The following is a 19,773-nucleotide window of genomic DNA, read 5'->3' as shown; positions in this document are numbered from 1 at the left end:
CTTACTCAAAAAGCCGCGGGTATGTTTTTCTCAGATCTGCTTCTCTTTCCCAAGTAGCCTCATCTTCTGTATACCGATTCCACTAAACCTTATACATCTTTATAACTCAGCTCCTCATAACTCTTTGTGTCGTCTCCAAAATCTTTACCAAAAACTCCTCATTGGTAAGATCTTCCTTAACTGTAAGCTCTTCTAACGGTATCTGCTCCCCTAGTACACGCAAACACTTCTTCAGTTGAGACACATGGAACACATCATGTACACCTAACAAGGTCTCAGGCAATTCCAACTGATAAGCCACTTCTCCACGCGTCTCTAAAATCTTGAAAGGCCCAATATACCTTGGTACTAACTTTCCTTTCATGTTAAACCTTGTCATACTTCTCATTGGTGACACCTTCAGGTAAACATAATCACCTATTTTGAAAACCAATTCCCTTCTCCTAGTGTTAGCATAACTCTTCTGATGAGACTGTGCCACTCTTAAGTTATCTATAATCATCCTTACTTGCTCCTCTGCGTCTCATAAAACATTCAGTCCGAACACTTGGGTTTCTCCCATTTGATTCCAAAACAACGGGGTTCTACACTTTCGTCCTTACAAAGCTTCCAAATGTGCCATATTGAGACTCTTCTGATAACTTTTGTTATATGAAAACTCTTCATAAGGCAAACTCTTGTCCCAACTTGTACCATACTACAATGCACAAGCTCTCAGCATATCCTCTAGTATCTGATTGATCCTCTCAGTTTGTACATTTGTCTGAGGATGATAGGCTGTACTAAAATTCAATATTGTTCCGAACAAACTATGCACTTGCTGCAAAAATGAGATGTAAATTGAGTACCTCGATCAGACACAATTTTCTTGGGAACTTCATGTAAACACACTATCCTCTTCATATATAATTGGGCCAACTTCAGTCCTTTATAATGTGTCTTGACCGGTATAAAGTGAGCAACTTTAGTTAACCGGTCCACTATCACCAATATTGAATCATAACCTCTCTAAGTACGTGGTAACCCAACAATAAAATCCATTCTGACTTCTTCCCACTTCCACTCAGGTATCTTCATTGGTTGTAGCAGTCCTGCAGGTCTTTGAAGTTTTGCGTTAACTCTATGACAAGTATCACATATAGCAACATACTCAGCAACATCTCTCTTCAGTCCGTACCACCAATACTTCTCTTTCAGATCCAAGTACATCTTGGTACTTCTGGGATGAATAGAGTAAGTAGACTCATGTGACTCATGAAGAATTGCATCTCATATCGCCTTATTCTCAGGCACACATAGCCTTTTCCCAAACCAAAGAGTTCTATTGTCATCCATATGAAAACCTGGTGCCTTGCCAATCACTATGTTCTCCACTATCTCTTTCAACCTCGCATCCTGTAACTGGCCCTTACGTATTTCTTTCTCCAGTGTAGGTTCTATCACCAACTCTACTGCATTTGTGACAAAACTCAAGTTCAGTCGCTTAAATTCAGCACACAATTCACTTCACATAGGTGCCACCTGCACCTTATTGGCATAACTCTTCCTGCTAAGAGCATTGGCAACAACGTTCGCCTTTCCAGGATGATAGTGTACCTCCAAATCATAATCTTTATTTAGCTCTAACCATCAATGTTGTCTTATATTTAGACCTGTCTAAGTGAAAATGTACTTTAGACTCTTGTGATCAGTATAAATATCACTCTTATGTCTGATAAGATAGTGTCTCCATATTTTCAAAGCATGAACCACGACGGCTAATTCCAAATCATGAGTAGGATAGTTTAGCTCATACTTTCTCAATTGTCGGGATGCATAGGCCACAACTCTTCCTTCTTGTATAAGAACACATCCGAGACCTTAACGAGATGCATCACAGTAGATAGAAAAGCTCTTGCTCAAATCTGGCAAAACCAACATTGGGGTGGTAGTCAACCTCTTCTTCAATTCTTCAAAGTTAGCCTGGCACTTCTCGGGCCAAACAAACTTAACATTTTTCTCCAACAAAGCTATCATAGGCTTGGCAAGTTTAGAAAAACCTTCGATGAACCTTCTGTAGTATCCAGCCAATCCCAAGAAACTACGAATCTCTCCCACATTGGTTGGTGGTTTCCAATTCAACACATCTCTCATATTGCTTGGATCTACTGATATTCCACCATTAGAGACAACATGGCCTAGGAATGAAACTTCCTTCAACCAAAATTCACACTTGCTTCGCTTAGCATATAACTTGTGTTCTCTGAGCTTTTGCAAGACTAACCTTAGATGTTCAACATGCTCTTCTTCCGTTTTGGAGAATACCAGTATATCATTGATAAATACCACCACAAACTTATCCAAAAACTCCATGAACACCTTATTCATCAAGTACATAAAGTATGCAGGTGCATTGGTCAAACCAAAGTGTAGCACCCGGTTTTAAGAACTATTTACACCAGAATTTGGAAGGAGGATCTCAAGAGCTCGAGAACTCCCAAAATCATGTCAGCAAGGAATCGATTGCGTGCGAGTCGGAACCAGCTGATTCGGATGCAGCACTAGAATCGGCTTTCTTCAAATAGCACCAGCAGACAATGACAGAGGCTATGATTGGCGCTAGGACGAGACATGCTGGACTCTACAAAAAGGGAAAGATTAGAGTCCAAGTTATCTTAAATTAGGAATATTTTCATTATACCAAAGATTGTATTGAGTCATACTCGAGTAAGGTTCATGTTTAGACTCCGAGTATAAATATCAAACCCCTGCTATTGTAAAAACAACAATCAATCAAATACAAAGTCAATTACTTTTTTTGGCTCCGGCCACCCCTTAGGAGTAGGAGTAGAGTAGATCTCGGTGAGTTCTTCAGTGAGTACGGCTGCATCAATCCGGTCGACCTCCACTACTTGTCTGTAAGTACCGTCATGGTCTATACCTCTGTTCGTATGGCTGCATCGATCCGGTCGACCCCCACTGCGACTCTGGTATAGGCTAGTTATCGATTCTTGTCTAATTCAAGTATGGCCTGTATGATTCTGCCTCACACCCCACTGCTTGAATTAGATCAAGGTCAAGTTATCGGCTCTACCTTAGTATGGCAGTCTTTTGTAGATTCATTAAGTTATCGATATTGCTTATTGCTTTTATTGTTTATCTAATTATAGCAATATCACTCTGCCCGATTGAGATTGATCTAGATCGGCCTTATATCTTATTTAACTCATCATTTGCTAATCTAAAACTGAGTTAATCTACATCTTAAGCGATGAGTTATGTTTTTTATCGGCTATTTTGCGTCAATCTTAATCGTGCATGGCGTGCAGTTAAGGCATGTCCGATCTTGAGTAGATCTATTAGTTAATGAAAACCGTTCCATGGCCTGTCATCATGGCCTGTGGGATTCTGCCTCTCACCCCACTGTTGGCACCGTGGAGTGGGGATCGTTAGTTAGTAGACCTATTCCTGAGAAGGCATGACCTTAACTGTGCGCTATGCCTGAATCGGCTATTTAGCCGATATCGAATGCTTTCACGAACAGTTCACATTATGAGATCATTGAAGTAGAGATAAGTTGAAAGATGCGTTAGCCCCATGATCTTGTTATGGTATTGTGGCCTGCACGATTCTACCTCATGCCCCACTGATATTAGTAATGAGTTAGGGTCGTCGAGTCTATTGTTGTTTCTACGGCCTGCATGATTCTGCCTCATGCCCCACTGGTCATGGTGATAGATGAGATCTAACATGTTCATTAGATTTACCTTTATTAAATGGTTAAGAGGTGTTGAGTTGTTTCTTTAAATAAAAGGAGTTTGGTTACTTGTAATCATTGGCTTAGTATAAACCAATCATCATTGATATCTTATTGACATTGATTAATATTTGCTTAAATAACATTTATCCTGAATGATAACTGATTCTTCTTATACAACCCCATGAGCTTTAATCGATTCATTCTTGTGAACATGCTGGGATTGGCTATTTAGTCGATTTCCTCTCATATTGACTCTCAGAGCCGCACATTCGGGACTGTCTGGCAACACCGGCATGTTCTGCCCTTAATTACTGATAAGCTTTCTCTCCTTGTCAATTGCAGGGTCAAATTGACTGGCACGTCTCTGGAGGATTGCGCAGGATCGACCACCCTTGCGCTAAAGCCAGGTGGATCTGCTCCATTGAGCGGGCCCTTCTAGCTTGCTGTGTGTGTCCTCGGCGCAGAGGCAAAAACTCTATGTCGACAAGAACAAAACCAGATACACACCATATGTGAGCCCAGGAAGTCAAATCTCACATATAGCTACAAATAAGGGTAATATCAATAGGCAATGCTTAAATACATAACGTATTAGTATAAAGAATATAACCTCAGAGTATAGACAGTGGAAAGACAACTCCGATCTTTAGGCGAAGACTCCAAATCCACAGGGACAACTAACTGGTTGACCACAAGCCTAATTCCTCCAAACTTTAGCAATCTAGTACCCATCAGGGATTTTTCCAAAGATTTAAAATGTAAAGCAAGTGTAAGTACATGTCGTACTCAACAAATATAACATGGGGTTCATGAGGCTCAAAAGGCTGACACTGGGTTATCTGCGATTAACTTTTAATTGTCACAATTTTAGCAATTGAGTAGCAACAAGTTTATCACAAACCTAGAAACACAAGATCAGGTAAACATGAATAATGAACAACATAAACAGTAATCATTAGTGAGCATCTTCATCATCAGTATCATCTGTGTTCATCACCATTAACCATTCATGATCATCTATTTCGTAAATGTTCCAAGGCCGCTCATGACCGTGAGCATGGCTGATATACCAGTTTTACACTCTGCAGAGGTTGTACACTTTCACTATGAGTCATGATTTACCCTTTCGCCCAAGGTGATCAGCCTCTTGACCCACTACCAAGGAAGGTCGACAGGTTTCACAATGAAGCCTTTCAAAGGTTCGTCTAACAAGTCAGGGCCGCTAAGGTTTCCCCATCCGTAAGCATGAACCCCCGTCCATGGAGTGACTAACAAAATACCAAGAAACCAAAGTGCACCCTCTTGGCAAGCCGAGATCAAACAAACCAGAGCCCCTTTTGTGCCATAAAGGTAACCACTAACAAGCTAGAAAAGGTCCTCATACTGAGCTAAAGCCAGAGCCATATAGCCCTCACAGCTATACTGTAAGTCCCGGATGATCACTTACAGATAAGTCCTTAGGGAGAGAAATCTAGAGCACCATAAAAATAGCCCAATGCTCTAGCCCCCTTGTTCCATGTTGCTAAAAAGCATCTTTTAATGTTTATTGCATATACCATTAGTCAAGTTACAAGATCATGGTTGTAGTTGAACACTAGCATCATACTACCCAATGCAATACCCCATAGGTATCAAGGTATAGGGTAACAAATCACTAGAAAATCCTTAGTGGCAGTCAAGGTAGTAACATGCAGTATGATAAGTGATTAATGGTGTATAGGACAACAAGGAAGATCCCATGCTATACTTGCCTTAAACACCGATCCTTCGGTAAGCTTTAATCTTCAACATTCTCCTTCTTCTCCTTGATCACCATGTATATCTCACCGACTGGACGTAATCATAAAGCACCACACAAGCATCCATACAATCATACAGGAGCAAACAATAGATCTAAAATAGAATAGTACACCAATCATAGAAAAAATAAGTGAAAGAGTTTGAAACACGATTCTACGCATCGCTATGAACACACAGACGTGAAAAGCACACTAATCGGAGCTATGGTTGAAAAGATACAACTACCGAGAGATCTACTCATAAAACTACTAGCTTCATGTGTTTTAACTATATGAAAACATATATAAGATATTTTATAGATAATAGAAATTAAGTCAAATTTAAGTTTGAAATATAATACTAAAGTAAAACAAATCATATTTGATTTATAAAATCCAGTTGCATAATCATTAATCAAGATATGATCTAAACCATGAAATTTCAGAAATAGTAATATGGTAAACACTGTTACGAATGCGTAGATCTTGTTGCTATGAATCTAATGCAACTTGAATGGACTAAAACGGAGTTGAAATGTAGAACATATGATTTAAACAAGATTTCCTTTAATACAATAATAGATTAAATCTAATCACAAATTTTAAAAGTTGAAAACACATCTAACAGTAGTATAAACATGTAGATTATGAATTTATGAACCTAACGCAATTTGAACGGATCAAATCGGAGTCAAAACGGACAAGTTATGACCAAAACAAAATCAGTGGCAATTCTGTAAATAGCTGAAAACGTATTTTAGACTTAACCGAAACAAAATACGCTTTCAAATGAAGAAAACAAAATCTGTAAACATGTTTTGGACTGTGGATTAAATTAGTAGAAAAGAGAGGCCTCTTTAGCAAGTATGCCAACCAAAGGGGTATGGAGGAATATCGACCGTTGGGTCAGATGCCAAGATTCGATCGGGAAGGGAGAGGGAGGAGGCTGCCACTGGAACAGTGGCCGGCATGGTGGCGCGCCATTGACAACGACGAGAAGCTTCACGGCGAGCTCGGTTTGGGCAAATCTGACCCCCATGAGACACGGGAAGAGGACGGGGAGCAAGAGGAGGAGATGGCAAACCCGATGAGGGCATCAGGGTGGCCCAACATGGCATGGCGGCGAGCTGTCCACGACGGCGCCATGGATGAGCACGACGGTGTTCTTGGGGAGGAGCCTACGGTCCACTACCGAGAGATCCAAGGACACGGGGAGAGAGAGAAGCTCTAGGTGAACTCACCGAGACCAACAACGCGAGCGTGGAACCAGCAACGGCGCGTAGCAACGACTTGAACCCAATGGCACGGCGACGGTGCTAGGGCGAGGCGGCTACGAGCATGAGTAGGATGGGGATGGCGATGCTCAGGTGGATGCAGGCGGAACGGTGCTCCTATTTAAGACCGGGGAAGCAACATGGGGCACATGGCAACCGAGCGAGGCGGGGCGGCGACGGACTGCTCGGTGGAGTCCGAACCGGCTACGCGAGGTAGAGGAAGAGCCTGACAAGGCAGGTCCACCGGTCAGTGAGAGTGGATGCAGACCAGGGTTATCAGCCAGGGAGAGGATGCGCGCGGGCGCTGCGTCCTACTAGGCTAGTGCCAACGGGCCGGCGCAGAGGCAAAGTGGGTTGGCTACGGTTGTGCGGGAGCAAAGCTGGGCCATGCGCGGGAGAAAGAAAAGCGGGCCATCTTGCCAGCGGGGAAACGAGGCCGAGCGGCTTGGGCCACCTACGGGAAAGAGAAGCTAGTGGGCTAGGTTGAGTGAGAACAGATTTTCCATTTTCCAAAACATTTTTCCCTATTTTGTTTTCAAAACCTAATCCAAATGTAACCCAAATCAAATTCAAATAGAGTTTAAAATACACTTTTAAATAAAAATGAGAAATTTTGGTAACTTTTCAAAAATAATTTTTACAACTTTTTAAATGCTTTTATTTCCTAATTTTCTTTTCTTTCACTTCAAAGCCAATTTCAAAAGCATTTGAAATTCATTTCAAATTTTGGACTCAACCACCCATTACAATAAATCAAATGCACCGGCATGTATGCACAACCATGTTGCTAAGCCCTATGATAAATTTTAAAATAATGAAAATTATTATTTTCCTATGTTTCATGAGCACAAAAATACAAAATTAAATCAATTTAACTACATTTTTCAAAAGGAGCAAATTTTAGGGTGTTACACAAAGAACATAATGGTATACTCATACAAACCATACCCCATAGTAAAGGCTATCTTGGGTATGTCAGTTGCACGAATCTTCAACTAATGATAACCAGAACGAAGATCAATCTTAGAGAAAACACAAGCACCTCTAAACTAATCAAACAAGTCATCAATTCTAGGCAACGGATACTTGTTCTTGAAAGTAACCTCATTTAGTGATCAATAATCCACACACATTCTCTAGGTACCATCTTTCTTGTCAACAAATATAACCGATGCTCCCCAAGGTGACAAACTAGGACGAATAAAACCTTTCTCCTGTAACTCCTTTATTTGTTTCTTAAGTTCCTCTAATTCATTAACCCCCATTCTATATGGATGCTCAGCATAGGTGCAGTTCTAGGTAATAATTCAATAACAAACTCAATGTCACGGTCAGGTGGCATACCTAGCAAATCATCGAGAAACACATCTGGAAACTCATCCACCACTGGGTCCTCCTTGTTGACAAGATCATCAAGCTGATTTACTATGGCTGTCAGTTGTGCTTATACTACAACATCAACATTGATTCTTTCCCCATTCGGTGCGGTCACAACAACTACCTTCTCTTAACACTGAATGACTGCCCGATTTTGTTTCATCCAGTCCATACCCAGAATCACATCAATGTTAGATGTTCTCAACATAATAGGGCTCACTTTGAACTCTACCCCCCTTAAGGATAGATTAGTCGAAAGACATCGATAAGAAGCTTGCATACTACCTCCTGGTGAGTTTACTAATATGGGATTTTGCATGGCACATAAGGGTATGCTATGGTTTCTAACAAATGCTTGTGATATGAATGAATGTGAAGCTCTAGAATAAAAAAGAACAGTGGCAGGAGTGGAATTGACATCGAACGTACCGAGCATGACTTCTGGTTTTGCAAGCATCGTCTCTGTGGACACATGATTCACCTTTCCTGTGTTGGGCGCTGGCTTATAATAACTATTCTGCCTCTGTGGGGTCTACTAGTTTGGCTTCTCAGGGCAGTTATACGACAGGTGACCCTCTTTTCCACAATGGAAACACTTGTTAGGAGTGCTAGGGGCACTGGCCTTCATGGGGGTGTTGTTGGGTGTTCCCTATTGTGGTGTCTGCTAACCACTCTGCTGCTAGGGACATTGATTGCCATTCTGCTGCTGATACGGTGGACGCTGCTGGTTCGGGTTGCACTGAGGGTACTGACCACGATTCCACTGATTGGGTGGTCCCTAGTACCTCTGCTGGAAGCCTTGCTGAGGGTTGGTGCGTGAATGAGTATTACTTCCAGAGGCTTGTCCCTGAAGCCTCCTCTTCTTGTCCTCCATCTCTTTGCGCTTGTTGTCAATAACAATGGCATGGTTCACCAACGTCTAGAAGTTGGGATATGTATTGGACATAAGCTGGAGTTGTAGACCATCATACAGACCCTTGAGAAAGTGGTGTTGTTTATTAGCATCATCAGCCACCTCATTCGGAGCGTAACATGACAACTGAGCAAAGTTGTCATGATACTCAACTACGAACATAGATCCCTACTTCAGAGCTCTAAATTCCTCCTACTTGAGCTCTATCAATCCTTCGGGTATGTGGTAGGATTGGAAATTCTCTCTAAACTCCTGCCAGGTGATAGGAGGAGCATTGGTGGGATGTCCATACTTGAATGCCTCCCACTAGTCTTGAGCTTCTCCCTGAAGTTGTCCTGACGCGTACAACACCTTCTGTTGGTCATCGCACTGTGCTATGTTGAGTTGCTTTTCCACTGCACGAAGCCAATCATCCACTTCCAGTGGATCAGTGGCATGAGAAAACACTAGGGGACGGCCCTTCAAGAATTCACCACGCTTGTCACGCGGTGCTCCACCAATTGGTTGATTTTGCTGATTCTGCACCAGAGCTTGCATAAGCTGTGTCTGCACTACCAAGAGCTGCTTAATAGTAGGCAGCGGTGGTGGTGGTGGTGGATGTGGGGGAACACCTCCATGACCTCGGCCTCTTCCTCTTCCAGACATCTGACATTCAACAGAAAATGTTCAAATTTAGAGATTTCCAAGTTATATGCACTTATAGAGATATAGAAGACATTCTGAAAAATTTCTGGACGAGTTCCAATATTAGCAGCTCGGTAAAACAGTCATATCTCAAGTTCCAAATACCCAAAAGAGGCGTTCTTTACATGGTTTGAAATCTTAAGAAATTTTCTACAACTTTTATTCAGACCACATTTCCAGATTATGTCATTAGTTTACTAAAAAATAGGATACAACCAAAACTATTCCAGATTCTAGACTGCGCAAAAACTTTAATTTGAAACAGCCATATCTCACAAACCAGATCAGATATAAAGGTGATTCCAGAGGTATTGGAAAGATACTTAAGTCTAGTTGCTGCCATAAAAATTTCATAATTTTTTCCCAAGTAGATTTAGATTGGCATTGAGATAAGGGCAGACTGCTCCAAAAAACAGATCCGAGAGAACATGATATACCAAACCCAACTATTTATTTATTGACTCAAACTTTAATATTCTTTACTATGGAACTTGCGGATATGCCCACAAGGTTCCAGCACTCATTACAAAAATCCAACTCACACATAAATGTAATAATAAATCAACTAGGCACACCAAAGTTCACACCACACTTCTAGACTCGACTGGACTCAACTTGACCCGTTCTACTAACGTCTTATTACATAAAAAGGACTCCAACACCTATGGGCGAAATTTATGGGGAAGCTCCTCATATATCCTTGGTAGGTTGAGGCACACCTTTTGCTCATCTATCACTTGTCGGTATCCCTTAAGGGTTTTCTGTTGTGCCTTCAACTAATCTTCCAGTCGCTAAATCTTCGCTACTAACTCACAGCCAAAGTGTACCATCACTTGGGTAGTTGGATCCTTGCCTTGTGGGTCCATCATTGCCCACTCCAACTCAGGGTATTGGCGAGAGAGGAATTGATATTGGTCCTCCTTCATATCCTCAAAGCAATGACCACGAAGACCCATGCAAGCTACAGCGGCCGCATCTTCTATGCTATCTTCCCTGGTGACATAGTGGGCATGATGCGCATAGTTTGAGTCTAGCTGGTATGCGTCCTTTTGCTCACCCTTGATGGAGATGCACACCCTGGTCTTCCAATAGGTGTCCTCTAGAGGGTGCGTACGCTCGGTGCAGACGTACTCCACAGCTGCGTCCCAATCAACATAGTAGGTCTGAAGAATCCCCATAAGTCAGTGATGTGAGACTGAAGATTCACACCCCAGCTTGTACCAAACCTTCATAGTCCATTCTAGGGGAGGGATTGGCTCATCCTCTTGAACGGCGTCTTCCTCCTCCTCCTCATCATCAGACAATACGACGACATCCACTTCTTCGGGTTCTTCTTCTTTAGGCTCTTCCTAGAATAGCTCAGGCGTAGGTGCAGGTGTAGGCGAGTCAACTTCTTGTTCCAGGGGTTCCTCCTCCTGATGTGGCTCCATGGACAAGCCATGAGGCGGGTAGTAGCCTCCTGTGCTTATGCAAGCGGTCTTATTGGCACGAGGCATCTACAGAATTAGATTTAGTCAGATTAGAAGCAATAATTTTCATAATAGAGTGAGGCAAAAGAAGCATAAAACTTTAGCAAATAACAAGGGTGAGACAGGAAGCATGAAATAAGTGAAACAAAAGAAGCTAAAACAACCACTGCTAACTAGGCTTGCATCCTACAGTCAACACGGATCTGATACCAATGTGTCACACCCAATTTTAAGGATAAAATGGGATGCATAATCTTATGTGCACCCAGAGATCAGTCACACACATAAGCCGATAAATTATAAATAGTATCATCACAAGTGTTTATTACATCACGAATATTAAGACATAGTCTTCACATAAGTGTAGTGGAAGTATAAAGTAGAATCTCTCGCGGAAGCTCCATATCACAGGGACGTCAACTGGTTGACCACAAGTCTAGTAATCCTCAGGAAAGTCATCATTACCATAGCCATCTGTTACCCATCCAAGATTTTTATCCAAATAATGAAAATAAACAAGCGTAAGTACGTGTCATACTCAACAAATGTAACATGTGATTCATGAGGCTCAAAGGCTTGACATGGGTTTAACAACATTTAGCTTTTAGTTGTCACAATTTTAGCATATGAATAGCATCAAGTTGTCATAATCCCACAGTAAACACATGATCCATTTAAATATGATTAATGAATAGCATAAACAAATAATTAATAGTGATCTTCTATTCCATAGGGGTCCAAGGCCACTCGTGACTGTGAGCACGGCTGATATATCAGTTTTACACTCTGCAGAGGTTGTACACTTTCACTGTGACTCGTGTTACCCATATGCCCGGGTTAATTACTCCCAAAACACTTTCAAGGTGAGCAGACAGACTATGAAGCCTTTTAAAGGTTCGTCTAACAAGTTAGGGCCATTAGATTTACTCAGCAAACAGATGTAGAGCCCCCCTTCCCAATGGCACATTGACACGCAGCCTATACACATGGGGACAGAGGCCGCACTATACCCGATTCTGGAACCCATTCTTACGCCAATAAAGGTAACCTCTAACAAGCTAGAAAAGGTCCTCATACTAAGCTAAAGCCAGAGCCATGTAGCCCTCACAGCTGTACTGTAAGTCCCGGATGTTCGCTTATAGATAAGTCCTTAGGAAGAGGAATCTAAAGCATTTAGAAAGTAGCTAAATGCTCTAGCCCCCTATTTCCAAGTTGATAAAAAGTCATGTTTTATTGTTTATTGCATATACCATTAGTCAAGTTACAATATCATGGTTTAATTAAGCACTAGCAAAGCTACCCAATGCATATCCCATAGGAGATAAGGTATAAGTTCAATTCTAGGGAATTCCTATCAAGGTGACACATGCAACATGAATTTAATGTATTAAAGTTGACAGGAAACAAGGATAATCCCATGCTATACTTGCCTTGAACAAAGCGCTGCTACTGATCCTGCTCGTCAAAGTAATACTCTTGGTCACCCACGTATGTCTCACCGTCTATACTCGATAACCACAACAACATACAAGCATCCAGAGGCAATCATGCATAGCAAACAAAATCTATAGATTAGAACAGTACACCAATCAACATAAAATCAAGATGAAAAGTTTGTAAAACGAATCTACGTCTCACTACAAACACACAGACACGAAGATCACAAAAATCAGAGCTAAAACGAAGAAATTATGAATTAAACAAGATTTCCTTTAGTAAAATAATAGATTAAATCTAACCTTGAGTTTTAAAAGTCAAAAACATACTTAATAGTAGTATGAACATGTAGATTATGGAATTACGAACCTAACGCAAGTTGAACGGATCAAATCAGAGTTAAAACGAAGATTATATGGCCTATAGAAGGTAGTGACAATTCTGTAAATAAAGGAAACTTGATTTTTGAATTTAAAATAATCAAAATCTGATTTAAAACCGAACCAGGGACTGCGGCCACAATTTGAAGAAAAGACTGTGGCTCTTTAGCAAAAGTTTAGGGACGACGGGTTAAGATCCAAATAATTGTAAGGGCCTCTTTGCAAAATTGCAAGTGAAGGGGTATCTTCTAATCTCAGCCGTTGATTTTGAATCGGACGGTTGGGAATACTCCAGAGAGAGAGAGAGAGAGAACGGACGACGAGGCCGGCGGCGAACCTAGGCGGCGGTGCCAATGACGGGACCTCGCCGGAGCTAGGCAAATCAATGACTCAGGCCACCGTTTGGCTCGGGAGGAGGTCAGGGAGCAAGAGGAGCTCAAGACGAACTCGATGGAAGGAACTAGGGCGGCTGCAATGGCACGGTGGCGAAGCGGTGCTAGATAGGGTGTCTCGAGCTCACCAGAGTGATTGGGGAAAGCGGGTAGGGCTTCGATTAAGCTCGAGTTATGGTTCTGGGAGCTATCTTGGGCCATGGCAATCTCACCTAGGCGATCAATTGCAGCTAAAAACGAGCAGAGGCTGCGGGCAGTGGGCTATGGCGGCGGCGGAGCGATGGCGTAGCGGTGCAAGGCGACACAAAGAGAGAGAGAGGAAATTAAGGGGCTAGGCATGCTCGCGAACTTGACTAGGAGCTCGAGTAGGTACTTACAGAGATGGAGGAACGGCGTGACGGCACGGCGGCATTGAATTGCTCTCGGCGGATCTCCTATGACGGCGGCGGCTTCGCTGTGGCATGGAACAAGGGCGACGACTTCGATGCGACTAGATGAAGGCAGCGGACACAGGCTCGACTTTTATGAGGCGGGGCGACGTGGGGAGCACGCCACCCGCGAGGGCTCATAGCGGAGGCAGACACGGTGGCGCGGTGTCCCGCTCAAACACGAGCTTGAGGAGGATGACGCGGCTGACAGGTGGACCTAGGCTGTCAGCGAGAGAGAAGGTGCGGGCTGTGATGTCAGGGAGAGGGAAAGGAGGGCGCGGCGCGACGTGCGGTTTGCTGGGCCATGACCAGGCCACTGCGGGAGAAGTGGAGTGTGCGGACGAGACTGGGCCGACGCTCGCTGGGCCACGGGGAAGAGCCGAAGCAGAAGAGAGGCAGGCCACGCGGAAGCTGGCTGCGGGCCGAAAGCAGGGAAGGGAAGGCAGAAAAATTCATTTTCCTTTTCTAATTTTCCAAACCAAATTTTGAAATGCAAATTTAAATCAATTTGAAGTTTGATTTCAAATCACATAATTCAAAAATAATATACAGCAGCATGAATTCATAGACACGTAGGTAAACCTTATATTTGATTTTAATTTGATAAAATTTATTATTTTTCTATGTTGCATGCACACACTATTGTATAACTAAATTCAATTCACCTATTTAAAAGTGATGCAAATTTTAGGGTGTTACAAGCATGGTAGAGGAGAATTGTTGACATTGACTCCTGTTATAGAAACAAGAAAGACAGTTTTGAAATGCATGAGGCATATGTAATGAGACAAAACATTTGGAAGATAATGGAAAATGTGCTAGCTCAAGGCATGCTCAATGAGTGCGTCCTTTAATTGATTCATCAAGGGTATCCTCGCCACATCTACACTTTCAAGTTGTACAATGCACTGCTTCAAGTTTGTTTCTTGTTTTTGAATGTCAGAAATCAATTATGATGTAGGTTGAGATCACCTTACAAAAAACCATGCAATCCAAAAAAGCAGAACAAATAAGAATGGTGTCAAACTATCTTCATCAGATATCCACAATGTTAATAACTAGTGAGAAAGATAAATCCTTACATTGATAGAAATATCTTTTATATCTTTCCTTATCTTCTCTAGAACACTAAAAGTACTCCTACATTTGTTCAGAGCTGTGTCTTCATCAAAATGTTGATCAAGCACAAATTTGAAAAATGTGGTGATAGTAGATGTCCCTGCACATGAATGTAGGAAAACAATATTCATGGGAGCAGATGCATGAGGGGAATTAGATCTATAGCAGAAGTGCATCAATTTGGTCTAGTAGTGGGCTGGTAGAGTCAAAGCTTAGTTTCCAATATGCTGTAGGCTTTTTATGTTCTTGTATGGGGTGTGGACTAGGTGGTTCTTAATGCTATGTTAGTAATGATTATAGTAGTCACGATTCTCTAATTAATAAGATCTTTTCAAGGTTTGTTTGAAACATATTACTATGAATTTGAATAGATCCTTGGGTTCTTCTGCATTTATTTGGTGATGCCATCCTATCAAACCAATCCAACAAACATTTGTCCTGGCATTTAAAAGGATTTTTTTGCATTTAATTACCTTCTTCAAAAGACCATCTGCCAACAACTTGGTCAAATGCACCATTCTAGCAGAAGTGCATCTCTGGTGGCAGTTGTGCGAGCAGCACACAGTTGGCCCTGCAGCTACGCTGGCACTACCCACAAGGAGGGTAGAGGTTGATAGTGGCAACAACAATGACTCATCGTCGTCTAGCTCATGTGTATCATCAGACATTTCATTGGATGAAAGGTTGGTGCTGGTGCTCGGTGGCTGCAAAAGGTGCTGGAGGTACTGCATGGTGAGCAAGGAGTTCCCCTCCTGCATCAACTACAAGCAGCCCTGCCTTATCTGCTTCTGCAGCGACGAGAAGCACAACTAGAGCAAGTTAAGGGGAAACCAGCATGCTAGAGCTCCCTCCCTAGGAATGCTCATGTGGATGGTTGTTTGGATGTTGTGCTTGATCTTTAAGCATGGAGGGAATGACCTCTGGTCGTTGGTTCAGTAGTAGACTGCCTAGTAGAGTCTAAGCTTAGTTTCCCATATGTTGCAGGTTATTTATTTTCTTGTATGGGTTGTGGACTAGGTGGTTCTTAATGTTGTGGTAATAATGATTACAGTTGTCACAATGCTTAATCATAGTTTGGAAGGGTCGTTCAATTTTAATCATAGTTTTCTTGGTCCTTCATTAATACTGTGTAAAGAAATTTGCTGCAAAATCTGCCGGGATAATGTGCACCAATAGGACATGATACTTTATTAAAACTAGACTAAATACTGGATAACTGATGGCTAATTTGATTTGCTTCATTTTTTCTTGGAAATCCAGAATAAAAAGATTGTTTCTAACTTATCTTTTGGAATTACAGATAGGAATTTGGGATGAATGCAAAGTTTTTGGAACCCGTATTGAAAGTTTGAAAGAGCATTTTTGGTGACAACCCTCTTATATTCGATAACAATGGGAATAAGAATAATTCAAATCCTAGCTCTAAGCCCTTAAATTCCAAAGTTGCAAGGAAGGATTCCAGTACAGTACTAAAAGTAAGTTGCTAGTTATCCTATATCACTCTCCTTTTTTGGTGAAAACATATTGAATTGGACATGAGAGTATTAACTTGTTGAATTCTTCTGTAGAAACTGACTGTTGGTGGTATGCCTGAAAAGATTGTGACTGCATACCAAGCTGTGCTTGATCAACATTTTGATGAAGACACAGCTTTGAACAAATGAAAGAGTACTGTTAGTGTTCTAGAAAAGATAAAGAAAAATATAGACGATGCTAGTACCAAAGGTAAGGATTTATCTTGCTCACTAGTTATTAACATTGTGGATATCTGCTGTGGAAGAAAGTTTGACACCATTCTTATATGTTCTACTTTTTTTTTGGTCTGCATGGTTTTTCATAAGGTGATCAGCCTGCCTCAACAATGATTTCTGATCTTCAAGAACAGGAAACTATCCTGAAGTAGTGCATTTCACAACTTGAAAGTGTAGATGTGGCGAGGATATCGCTGATAAATCAATTAAAAGATGCTCTCATTGAACAGGTCTTATGCACACTTTCATTATCTTCCAAATGTTCCATCTCAGTTACATATGACTCATGCTTTTCAAAATAGTCTTTCTTATTTCTATAACAGGAGTCAAAGTCAGAAATTCTTCGCAGCCAGTTGCAAGTAAGAATTATTCTTTATGCCCTATTGCATGTTGGCTTTTCATCTGTTATTGTTCCTTGCAATCATGTCCGTCCACAGCTATGTGTAGAACTATTAGAGGATATGTGTAGAACTTCAAGTGGAGAGACCTAATCCGTTCATTCCCAACTGAATTCTTGTTTTCATAAATGGCACCTGCACTAGTAAGCCATGAGCATGTGTGTTGTCTGAGCCATCTAGCACCTTTATGGCACAAGTATGCCTCTTGCCAGTTCTGATTCCTACCTGGCCAAACCCATGTTCACTTAAAACTATTTATTAATTCCACTGCTCACTTGAACTATTTATTTATTGATTACAACTTTAAGTCTGTTATGTTGAGAAAACCCACCTAGAGTTCTTTCTTAGCACCTTGAGATTAAGTCTGTTATATTGAAAAAGCCCACCTAAACTGCTTCCATAGCAACTTGAGATGTTTGATCACCTTTCAGAGTGGTCTTCACATCCTTCTAGTCTGGCCTTTGCATTTCTCTGTTTTGTGCCTTGGGTGATGCCGACATGCATGTCTTGATTCCAGTTGCTGCTTCTCAATTAGCTCTTTTCTTTTTTTTCTGAAATTTATTTATGGTGTAATAATCTTTTAGCTGTCTTATGACATTATTGGTAATCCCTTATCTGATTGCCATAACAGGTTGCTCGAGCAGAGGCTGAACATGCCATTCAACTTAGGCAAAGATTTGATGGTGCCGTTGTTGCAAATGGCACAGGATCTAGTTCTAGTCTGCTAATGATTACCCCAACAGAACAAACAGCTGCTATGATACAGGGTTCTGGAGTAAGGCAGATGTCTCCCCAGTTACTGTCACTGAATCCAGCAACCTCACTTGCCGCTACAGTCAGTGCAGTGGGAGAGGAGCCCAAGAGAACGGCAGCAGCAATGGCAGATAAGCTGGCATCTTTGTCAGCACCTGTGCAGGTTCTGAGCTCCATTTTATCATCTTTTGTTGCTGAACATGGCGCTTCACTATCTTCCATGAATAGTGGATCGCCTTCTGGAGAACTCTCTGGAGGACTGCTGGGCTTCCAGATTGAAAAGAGTCCTAGGCTTGAGAAAACCGCACAGGGCAGTGACATGGGTGCTCCTCCCTTTTCTGTGCAAGTGCCACAGATGCAACAACAGATTGGAGCAGTGCCCATGCAACTACCAAGTACCAGGTCCATTTGCACCACCTCCACCGCCATTTTTGCCACCGCTTCTGCAACAATTTGGTCGAAGTACTGGAGGAATGATGGGAATGGGACCTTTCGGGATGACGGCCGGCTCTATGCCACCTCCGCCTCCAATGTCCAACATTATGCCGGCAGGTTTTCCAGGACCAAGTGGTCCATCACTTCCTCCTCCGCTTCCACCGGCTCAGAACCAACCCCAGCAGCAGCAGCAGTCTCCTCAGGCACCACAGCAATCACCCACATCAGCAGGATTCTTCCAATCATCAGCAGGCATGGGGTTCTTCCCACCAGTGCAGGTGCAGCAGTCTCCGTCTGCCTAACGACAATGACTCGATGGTGGCATGGCATTCATCGGGCTATAAAGGCAGCACCTTGTGCTAACTTTTGTACATTAAACAATAATCACCTATTATCGAACTTATACGTGACTGGCCCTGCAAGAGAGGCAGGACCATTGTCACGGTTAGAAAAATTGTAGAATAGGCATGAGGCTTTTGTGATGACTCCTTGGTTTGGTCTGAGCTGTTTAACTCTTCCTGGTTCTGTGTAGTAGTTAGACTTGTCTTTCCCCCCATTTGCATTGATCCCCTGAGGCAAAAGAAAGTGGCACTGGAATTGTTGCTTAAGAGTTGCCCTCTGACATAACGGTTTTAGGGCTGGGCTGATGCCGTTTTAGAACTTACTGGTCATAGTGTCATAGATATGATGTAAACTGCAAATACTTCTCCTGTTGTTGTTTATATATATATATATATATATATATATATATATATATATATATATATATATATATATATATATATATATATATATAGTATAGCTTCCCTTTTGGGTGCAAATTGCTGCTTTCCTTTGACTTGGCAGTTATTAGACAAGGGCCAGTTTGGATCAAGTGCTGTGATTCAGAAATCAACAGACTTGAGTTGTGTGAATAAAACCGTGCGTGTATGGTCTGCTGAGGTAAAAGATTCCTTTGATGTAAGTTATGCATTGTGAAATGGGACAGCAGTATTTGGTCCAATATGAGAAGATTGTGTAGATGAGAAGCATATATAACAGTACAAGATAACCAAAGCCTTGTCACAGCTGAGGATATGGCAGCAAGCAAGGAACTGGCAGCAGTGGAGTAGGTAGAAATTGACACATTTTTTTCCCAAATTCAATCTTCCGGTGGAATTATCGCACATCATTTATGTGATGTTTTTTATTTAAAAATAATGGTAACATATGTTCAACTTCATATTCTTGATGCTTCTGCGGCTCTGCAGGTAAACGTTCACTGCATTTTTATTATAGTGGCACACATTTATGTATGGCTCTTGGCAGTGTAAGGGTCATGACTTTTGCCACATTATTACTACATATTAGTTTGTACATAGAACAACACCGACAATAACGACTCCATCCAAATATTTACAAATTACAATCATTCAACACGAACAACACAACATATTTAAGAGAGTG

At 41.8% G+C, this 19,773-nt stretch overlaps 1 pseudogene; it reads left to right on the top strand.

The window, feature by feature from the left end:
• LOC136507114 (uncharacterized) overlaps positions 1–18,978 on the top strand; it is a 36,554-nt pseudogene extending 17,576 nt beyond the window's left edge.
• Positions 18,979–19,773: the final 795 nt, after the last annotated feature.

This window comes from Miscanthus floridulus, chromosome 15 (assembly GCF_019320115.1).
Source record: "Miscanthus floridulus cultivar M001 chromosome 15, ASM1932011v1, whole genome shotgun sequence".
Taxonomy (NCBI): Eukaryota; Viridiplantae; Streptophyta; class Magnoliopsida; order Poales; family Poaceae; genus Miscanthus; species Miscanthus floridulus.
Note: the sequence above shows the minus strand (reverse complement) of the source record. Positions and strands in the feature narration are given on the sequence as shown.